The sequence below is a fragment of the Pteropus alecto genome, unplaced genomic scaffold (assembly GCF_000325575.1).
Source record: "Pteropus alecto unplaced genomic scaffold, ASM32557v1 scaffold81, whole genome shotgun sequence".
Taxonomy (NCBI): domain Eukaryota; kingdom Metazoa; phylum Chordata; class Mammalia; order Chiroptera; family Pteropodidae; genus Pteropus; species Pteropus alecto.
The window spans coordinates 6298664-6305487 of record NW_006433378.1 but is presented as its reverse complement, the minus strand read 5'-3'; the positions used below and the strand labels follow the sequence as shown (position 1 = coordinate 6305487).

The 6824-nt window shown below is 47.2% G+C and overlaps 1 long non-coding RNA gene and 1 pseudogene across 7 annotated transcripts in view; both read left to right on the top strand.

Moving 5' to 3' along the window:
* The window catches only part of LOC107195424, a 13728-nt gene extending 10213 nt beyond the window's left edge, over positions 1-3515 (top strand). For all 7 annotated transcript variants that reach the window (XR_001516550.2, XR_003045236.1, XR_003045240.1 and 4 more), the window contains one exon: positions 1576-3515. This is a non-coding gene — a long non-coding RNA (uncharacterized LOC107195424). The remainder of the gene's footprint in view (positions 1-1575) is intronic.
* A 3117-nt stretch (positions 3516-6632) lies between these two features.
* Positions 6633-6751, top strand: LOC112476838 (annotated as a pseudogene).
* Positions 6752-6824: the final 73 nt, after the last annotated feature.

Here is a 6824-nt window from a genome sequence, read left to right as displayed (position 1 = left end):
AGGAATTAACCCTGACAGCTTTACCTCGAACTTCTAGCCCCCTAGAACTGTGAGACAAATCTTTGTTCAAGCCACCAAGATTATGGTCCCCTGTTAAAGCCACCCCAGCAAACTAATACAAATTCCTTCCACAAGTGGCAGGTTTTAGAATGGTAGCTAACCACACTTATTATCTTTATGACAGAGGCTTCAGATACTTCATGGAAAAATAAAGTCAGAGAGTTAGATGATTTTTAAGGCCTCTTTCAATTTCCAGGTCTAATTTTCTGTGTTTATAACATGAGGGCAATTCAATTCCACTTGTCATTTGCACCAGTAGTCTGGCTCTTAAGGCATTTCTTTGCTGTTTTAAAGATGAGCTAATGTAAAGGTGGCCTTAATCAGCAAAACAAAATAAAGCAAGGAATTTTTTTTCCTGTGTTGTGGGTTATGTCCCTGTACATTAAAACTGAAACCATGTGGGACTTAATTTGCCTTCTGATGTTCCTGTTTGTATCATGACCTCACTCAACCGAGAGTTTTTCTGAATCCATTTCACTTGAGTCTTCAGGTCTGTGGAGTTTAACCCACAGTATGTGTATGGGCTACAAATTCTGCAGAGGAAAGCAGAAATCTAAGAGGTTATTTGCTGTGTGTTAAGAGTGTATTACTAGAACCTCATTTGGGCCTGGAAAGTTTGGGTTCTTCGTGTGGAAATTCGTCCCCTCTCAGTCATTTCACTGAGCAGATAAAAGCTGCTTTAAGAGAGTCTAAAAAGCTGTTGAATACTTTTTCTGTTTATAGAACAAGGCATGGTGGGGCCAGTGTAAGGAAAGAGGTAAAATGATAAAATGTTTTCCTCAGGCTTAGGCACAGACCCCTTATTGTCAAGCTGGTTCGGACCTTTAGGCCTCTGGCTTTAAGATTCTAGACATCGATTCAGAAAATGATTTGCTGTAGATGGGGGGTGGCCCCTAAGTCCCCATCTGTGGAAACAGGAATTTAATGGCTGTGTGTGTTCAAAGAAAGGGCTTCAAGTTTGCTTCCAACATCCATTTGCAGCTGCTGTTCTCAAGGCTGCCTCTCTACTCCCTGTCAGCTCCTCGCCTTTGTCCAGGAGGCTGCCCCCAATGGCTTTCCTGAAAGCACTTCCCCGCCAAGCTGGGCACTTCCTCTCACCTCCCTGCAGCCCAGGCCTTGCTTGTCCCAGAGCCAAAGGTGGCTTTAACATGTGCTTAAGGGTTTTCATCTTTGAAATCATCTAACCAGCTATTCCTGGTTATTCTCCACCAATTTTAGAAGAAGTATGCTTTTTCCTATCATATAGATGCAGCCTGGTGGAATTCTGCTGGGGTACAAAAATGATTATGGAGTGAGAGATACCACTTTGGAGTTCTCATGGTTGGTGAATTCTATCCAGTACCAACATGGGAGGTTTAATTAAGCAAAAGTAAGTGCCTGACGGGTGGAACTGCTCAGGAGTTAAGGGCACATCCTTCCCTTTTGAATCCTCAGTGCCTAGCCCGGAGCTTGGCAAATAGTAGGTGCTCAATAAAATTATTTGTCAAATGAATCTTGATTTTCTTTCTTCTTCAGAAAGGTGTCTGACATATGTTAAATCCAAGAATCATGGCCACAAACAAGATTGGAGAATCCTTTGCTTCATGAGAGCTCTCATCAGTCATGTCCAACACAAAGTACCGAGGCCAGGAGGCAAAGGACAGAGGTCCAGGTCCAGCTCAGCGACTCTCCAAGAGACCCCAGGATCTTCAGCCTCTCTGCACCTCAGTGCCTTCCACTGCAACATGGAGATCATAATATCTGCTCCTTCTGCCTCACTGGATGGTTATGAGAACATGACAAGAAAATAGATGCGGAAGGTTTCTAAAAATGTTAAAGACCATGCTGAAGGAATCATTTTTATTATTACAGATATCTTTATAGTTGAGCTGCTCATATTTGTGTTTAATTTTTTAAATCTTCCTTCCTCTACATGCTCATGATCCAGGACCAAAGCCAGATTGGCCTCCTACCCCAGCTAAAGGAATATCCATCCTGGCAGAACTGCCAAGTGCCAGCCTCCTTGGAGCTTAATCATTTGCTTGGTCTGCAAACATTCTGGTTACAGGTGGCGAGTGACAAGTTAAGTTACAGGAGAATGGCTGGCAAATAGTTACTCCCTGATACAGTTCCTATGCCTGAAGCCACTGAGAGTGGAAACAGTAGGGTCTTCTCCCCAGAGGCCTATGCTTCTCTATGGCATCCCTAAGACATTAAGTCTAGAATAGGCCCCTGTTTTGTCTAGAATAGGCCCAGGGAGGAAGCGACTAGTGGGGAGCAGCCAGCCAGTGGCCCACATTGCCCAGGCAGGAACCTGGCCTCCTGACTTCCAGGCCAATGCTCCCTCCACTCCTCACATCTCTCTATGGATCGATGGATAGATCGATGGATGGAGGCTGTAGTAGCTGGTGCTTTGCCTCTCTTTGTTTTCTGTTGCCAAGGTAACTAAGTGAACGCAAAACAGAAACAGCCCATGAGGTCTTGCTGACTCTACCCATGAGGCTGGATGATCCCAATCTCAACCAGAGCGCCATAGCCAGGCTGATCCATTAGGGCTGAAGCACGGGTTTGGAGTCAGGGCCCCCTGAGGAGAAATGCCTGAGCTGTGTGGCAGTCCATATTCTCTGAACACTTTTCCTGGGCAGACAAGATGTTGAAGCTGGGATGAGATGGGGGCCAGAAGACGAGAGATTGAAATTTCTTGAGTGTGCCGATTGTCAGTATGTGACAAAGCTGAAATTGTCTGAGGCCTGGCTTCTGGCTGTCCGTCCTTGCTTACTAGGAGCATCTCTAGAATGAGAGAGCAAGGAGAGAGCCTCTAGCCTTCACCTCAGAAACCTGTGCCTCTAGCTTTCCTGCTTCCTTCCAAGACGGACCTAATGTGATACCATGAGAATGAGGGCAAGGTCATCCGATAAGCAGGCAGCCCCATGTGGGCAGAAGAGAAGGGAAATAGAAAAAAAGAGAGGTGTGCTGAGCAGACCATCCCACAGATGTCCACTGCAAAATCTCCCTCCAACTTCAAGGCCCCACTCGATGATGACCTTCTCCAACGATAGAAGAAAATAACACTTTCCGCCTCTCCGCTCTCCCAGTTTTTATCATCTGTACCTCCCTTGTGCACTTAGCACCTGTTTACCATGTATTCACCATTTGAATAACTTTTATTACACAAATACTAATATATGTACATTGAATGAAAAATTAGAAACACAAACACCCACAAAGAAGAAAATAAAAATCATTCTTAAATCTGCCATCTGGAAAAAAAAAATCACTGTTAGCATGTGGGGGTGTTATCACTATTTAGGTTCACGTCTCTTTTCTCTGCCTGCATTCAGCTCTGCAAAAGCCAAGTCCACATCTCGCCCCCTCTCTGTGTACCCCCACAGCCGCCACTATGCTTCCATTCCACGAGGACTCAGTTCCTGCATTTTCAATAAGTGGATGACTAAACAAAGGAATAAACAAATGGACGAGTGAACAGAAGGTGGAAGAAAAAAATTCTACCCAAAACCTGTCCCCACGTAGAAGCCAAGAAGAGAAAAGAAAACTTCAGCGCTCCGCGGGCTCGTGCAGCATATCTCTTCCTCCCCTGCACAGCCCTCTCTGCTCTCATCAGAGCGGAATCAGTGCCAGGGAGTGAGTGGGGCACAGAGAATGGGCCAGACCCGGACAGCGATCATTAGGGGAAAGACAGAGACTGAAGTCGCATCCCTGCCGTGTGACTTGGACATGTCTGCTGTGGCTGAAGGAAAAAGAAGCTTCATGGAAACAGCCAAGTCAAGGTCACCACATGTGTGCAGTATTTTAGGCGCAGCAAGCAATCTGGCAAATTCAAAGCCTCTTGGAAATGGGTTCCAAGAAATTTGATTTTAGCAGCGCCGTTGACACAGGAGTACGTCCCCGTGACTTGCCCCTCACTGGGTAGAAGATTATCATTGATTTATCTGGAGCAGAAACAGCAGGACTCCACATCACGTCTTGGAAGGCAGCCGGGGCAAAAGCAGAGAATTAACAAATCTTTATTATTAATTCCAATACCACAACTCCCTGTGGGTCCTGCAGCAAATCATAGGCTCTCTTAACAGGAGTTTAAGTGGAGCTAATGTTTTTTTTTTTTTTTTTTTTGGTTTTTTTTTATGGGGTATGTCCTCATTCTTAACTATAAAGACAACCTCAAAATCACAAGTATTCATTAATCGCACACAAGTCCAGAATATGCTAGGTGCTACAGGAGATGCAAAATAAGTAGAACAGTCTCTAATTCACTCATTCGCGCATCGAGCATTTATTGAGGCCTTTCTATGTGCAAGCACTGCACAAGGCACTGGGTTTTATCCCAGTTTAAAAATGAAAACATGAGCCGCAGGGAGGTTATATAATTTACCCCAACTGCCCACAGCCACATCGTTTGTAAGAGGCTCGAGATTAGAATAAAGAGAAAGACTCTGACAGTTTATTATTTTTACGATCTTTTTAGTGCCATTTAAGAAGCCTTAGGAATACTCAGCCAACAATTCCGTGAGCCTCTCTCTCTCTCTCTCACTATCCCAGGACAAGCCCCAGTTCATGCCAGGGGAGTAGGGGAGAGGTTTGCACTCATTTAATCTCCCACCAGTGAGCCTCTGGGGGGAGGCCGGTATGTGCAAAACCAAATGCACACTGCATTTACTGGCAGTGGCGCTGCATTTACTGGCAGTGGTCTGCTGATGCCTGCTTTCCGCACAGTGCCCAGAGACGGCCCTGGTGCAGGGGCCCATCGCAGACCCACAACCAACAGAGGAGAGGAAGTTTTGATCTTGACAGCTCCGGTTGAGTAACGAAAGTATGATGATGCTCAGTCAAGAGTAGCCATTTATTATTGTCCAAACTAAGTCCCACCCAAGAAGTAAAGTCTTGATGTTTTAAGCCATGAACTAATGCATATTTGTTAAAGGTCTATTTTTAAGCAGGAAGATTGAGAGAAACCTTGTCCACCTCTCCAGGAGTAAGGGACTTGGGCAGGAAGTAAACAGGACCCATGGCATTGTGCAACTCTCCAACAGCTCAAGCATCCGAGATGCAGGAAGTGAGAGATAAAATGCTCTGGTGTCTGCAACTTTGGAGATAAAGGCTGTGAGTGTGGGCAGATGGAGGCCTCAAGGAGACCCCCTGGCAGAGACCCCAAGGCCACCTCACAGGTCCCCTTCGCAGGGTTCGTTTCTGTGTCCTGTTCCTTTCTCCTCCTTCTCCTGAGTTTGGTTTTTGCTCATGCAGGTATTTTTGTTCCAAGAGACACCAGGATCCAGAGCATCCTCAGGTTATCAGTCCCCAGGCCTGGCCATCTCCTCCCCAGACTCTGACCTCACTTTGGCGTCAGCCTTATCAGGTGTGAACAGAATCGTCTCCCTGCTTGGGTGGAGGAGGGCCAGGCACCTCTGGGACTGAACATGGCAGTCACCTGCCAAATCTGGAGTGACCGCAGGGGTCTGCATACAGCTATGAGGCCCAGAATCAGGGAGGAAGCAGGAGGTTTACGTAAGTGTTAACGAGGAGGAACAGAGCAGATGCTGAGCCGGCCAAGCAGAAGAGAGGGAGGAGGGTGCCAGAGAAAGACAGCAACTCCCCAGCTTGAGTCCCCGAGGGAACGCAGCAAAAGGCCGCAGGTCACGATGCGGAATCAGTTTTCTCTGGGAACCGGTTTCCTCCCAGGGAGCAGGGAGAGTTAGCTGAGCACAGTCTTTTGAGAAGTGGGCTTTGGGATGACTGAAACAGGCGGTGAGGGAGCTGGCTGGGAATCGGGGAGGTGGGCACGGGCCCTGTGCCCCTGGGACCTGGCACTGGTGCCAGCTGCTCCGCGTCACCCTCTATCCCACAGTGAGAGAGGACACTGCATCTTGACCTTCGCTTTGGTTTGTTCAGGTTTGTCAGCTAGAGTACTCCTCGGGGTTAATGGCCTGGGGGTGAGGTGGGCCTGTGGTATTTATTTAGAATTCATTCTACACAGGCCCCTTTGTCCTGCTGCTCAGGCCGCTTGTTTGATGGCAAGGATTCTTGCCTTCACTGGACTTGTTAGTGTCTGTTAGTAAATGATAACTCATCTGAACTATCCCAGAATCACAGATGTGCAGTTCCCAAAAGCTTCACATACCAATGTCTTCATATTCTAGAGCTTGGAAGGGAAGCAGGGGTCAGACCACCCCGCCCGATGGAGTGTGTGGAGCTCTAGACAATGAGGGGGTGTGGGGCTGGGCAAGCCTGAGAAGGCTCATGTGGAGACTGAAGGCTTTACCCTTGTCAGCAAAAGAGACAAGTAAGGACACTGTGGGCATGTGTCACTGGACAGCTGTGGCCCAGACAAAAGGGGGAGCCTGAAGAACAGAAAGCGTTTCCCGCCTTACGGGTTACACTCCCTGTGTGGCCTCACTGCTCTCACACCTGGTAAGCCACAGCTAGAATTCATCCTGCAGAGACGGTCACGTGTGTGTGGATGAGGGAGTGTGGATGAGGGAGTGCAAGGTTGTTCACGGCGGCTGTTGCCGGGAATAACAGAAGCCTGGAGACAGTCTAGATGCCAACAATAAAGGCCTGATTAAATAATTTACGATCTGGTCTACGGCCATGCCACCCTGAACGTGCCCGATCCCATCTGATCTCAGAAGCTAAACAGGGTCGGGCCTGGTTAGAACTTGGATGGGAGACCACCTAGGAAGACCACATGCTGTAAACGTTAAATAAACAAACAAACAAACAAACAGACAGACAGACAGATAAATAAATAGATAGATAGATAGATAGATAGA